Source organism: Pteropus vampyrus, unplaced genomic scaffold (assembly GCF_000151845.1).
Source record: "Pteropus vampyrus isolate Shadow unplaced genomic scaffold, Pvam_2.0 Scaffold70, whole genome shotgun sequence".
Lineage (NCBI taxonomy): Eukaryota > Metazoa > Chordata > Mammalia > Chiroptera > Pteropodidae > Pteropus > Pteropus vampyrus.
Genome location: NW_011888851.1, coordinates 7,685,415 through 7,688,161, shown reverse-complemented (window position 1 = coordinate 7,688,161; position 2,747 = coordinate 7,685,415). Strand labels below are relative to the sequence as shown.

At 35.6% G+C, this 2,747-nt stretch overlaps 1 protein-coding gene across 1 annotated transcript in view; it reads right to left on the bottom strand.

Moving 5' to 3' along the window:
* The window catches only part of AKAP3 (A-kinase anchoring protein 3), a 28,441-nt gene extending 26,015 nt beyond the window's left edge, over positions 1-2,426 (bottom strand). Inside the window, exon 1 of the mRNA XM_011361791.1 lies at positions 2,290-2,426. The gene's annotated coding sequence lies outside the window, so the exon portion shown is untranslated. The remainder of the gene's footprint in view (positions 1-2,289) is intronic.
* Positions 2,427-2,747: the final 321 nt, after the last annotated feature.

Here is a 2,747-nt window from a genome sequence, read left to right as displayed (position 1 = left end):
AATTACCTTCCTTATACTACCTCGACCAAGACATTTAAATAGAAGACATTAGGGCACTGTACCTTGGAATATTCATCACTCCCTTGAAAACATCTCTCTAAAGAACACCTTACTTCTCAGTCCAGGTTAAATCTTACCCTGGCCACGAAATATTTTCTAAATACCTAATTGAATGTGATTGTTCTATTATCAAAGTTTCTGTCATATTTTGTCTCAATCTTTATACCCTCTCTAGTATTTTAATTGCTCACATATATCTATCTCCTTTATTAGATGGTTTCATGAGGGCAGATGCATTTTCTTACCCATCTTGGTATCCCTTATAGTAGCGAGATCTTAAATTTGGTGCGCAATAATTGTCTGCTGCAAGAATGAATATATGAATACTGCCTATTTCTAATGCCAGATAGCTCAATTTTTTGTTCTTTCTTAAATTGGAGAATCTGAGAACAACAACAAGGAAAAAAAAATGGGTTGCTCAAGTCTACTATGGTTCTAAGCCATACATTCAAGCTTTTTTGAAGCTTGACTCCTTTGGGGGATAAGTTCACCCTAGAGGCTTTTCCAAGGTGTAAATACTTATCCATTGATTTATTAACAGACCTTCTTATACCAATAACATCAACATTTCAGAAGTGCTCTTGTTCCTTTTTCAGCAACAGAAAGTACACTTACTAGTCATATATATCTAACAAGCACTCCGTTTACATATGTCCTAATGTTTGTATTCTATTTTCAATGTCTTTTGCATGTTTATCTGCATCTATGAAGCTTGTTTTAGACTTTAAGCTTCCTAAGTTGTTCTGGATAATAGTAAGTACAAAGAGGTACTTAAATATCTTTTGAGGATAATGATATTCAGACTTCTAAATCTCTATACATTTCTCATAAGAAAATAGAAAAAAGAAAAATCTAAAGAATTTAATGGAGCCAATGAATGGTTTCATAAATTTCTTAACTTCAAAGCTGGTTACTAATATCCTTGGTTAGGGTGGAAAATAAAGAGAGAAAAAGGATGCTTTTCATTATCTACTAAGTTTGGTGAAGAAAGAAGCTAATCACATACAGTTTAAGATAAATCAACATTAGAAACCATTTATTCTAACTTCCTCATTTTACAGATTAGGAAATTGAGGTACAAAGAGGGAATAGTAAAACCAGTGAATATATTCTTTCAAATATTACAGTTCTGCAGGTTAATATCCGGGAGGCTGTGAAAATTTTCTTTGGCCAATAGAAAGATTCTCCAACCACTAGAAGGACTGACTTAAAATGTTCCTTAAAAATGCCAGTGTGATTATTACTTCAATAATTGAGGAGGACTGCAAATCATGAATGCCAGCCAAGGAGGGCATAAACAATACAGAGGTTTGGTTATGGATGCTGTACTCCAGACCACAGCTCCATCTCAAGACATTTTTCTCCTGTATTCATCAAAAGCAAGAGGCTCCTATTTACTCAAGGTTCCTAAACTCATAGAAAAGCTCAAATTACAGGTGGCATAAAGAAAGTTATTGCAAGATTGATACATATCTGATCAAGTTTTGAAGTTTATTCAACCAAGTTTTATTACTATTTTAAAAAAAGAAGAATGTATTCTATTACATCCATTCTCTTTTTCTCTCTCTCCCTTTCTCTAAGTGTCTGATAAATTGTAGACAACCAAAATCAGTTTCAATTAATTTTGTTTAAATAAGATTGGTAGTGTGTGTGTGCGTGTGTGTTGTATCTATCTCTGTGGTACTATTCATTGTTTAGCTTTCCAGTGGCTCTCCTCTATGTTCACTTTCCCTCTAGTAATAGCTTCTTCCTCTAGTGCCCCATTAATACAGATACTTTCTCAACACAGTTATCTATATACCCTGTCTTTTCTCAGTTCTGTTGTCTAGCCAAGGCTTCAGAAATAAGTTATACTAGTCTGATTTTACTATTAGAGTATTGGAAAGAAAAGAACTTTTGGAATAGCCACATAACAAAGAGGAGAAGTCAGCAGGTAGTCAGCTTCCAGTCTCATTGTCAAACTGAGAAGCAGAGACAAAGACCTCCTCATGCTGGCAAAAGAATGACCAAAGAGGTCTGGTCAATCTGCAACGAAATGAAAACTTCAGCAACAAAGACAGTAGGTTTAGCTGTAATGCTGCTGAAGGAGAGGCTCATATATTTTCAGAAGACTCTGATGTAAAATTAAAATTGACTGGGCAAAGAGACCTATCACTTGTCACTAAATTCTCCCTTTTAACCAGAGGATCAGAAAATGGGCTGTTTTATCAGACCACTGGGATTTCCTACCTCTGTAGTACTGGGATAGTGACCACAGAAAACTCCAGAATATAGTTTTAAAGTCAACGAAGATGCTGGGATGTTCTTGCTCAGCTCGAGATCTTGTTTCCTCACCCAGCCTTCCATGTACCTCTCCCTTGTTGGGACTGGTGAGTGACATCAGAATCACAACTGGTGATATCACTGTCTCTATAGCAACAGTAGTGCAGCTACCAGAAATTGAGTCATCAAAGGATGGAGGGGGTAGGAGGAGAGGTACACTCCAAGGCTCTGATGCTTAGACAATTAATTACCTGATTAATTGTCTCCTGTAAGTGTCTGATTTATGTAGGGAATATGAGATGAGAAATTTTGCCAATGGATTCTACTTAAAACAGCAGAGTAAGTATTATGCGTTGACAAATCCAGATGGATGCAGAAATAAGAATTGAAAGAATTTGAGAAGTCTACTAAATTTTTTATGCAAA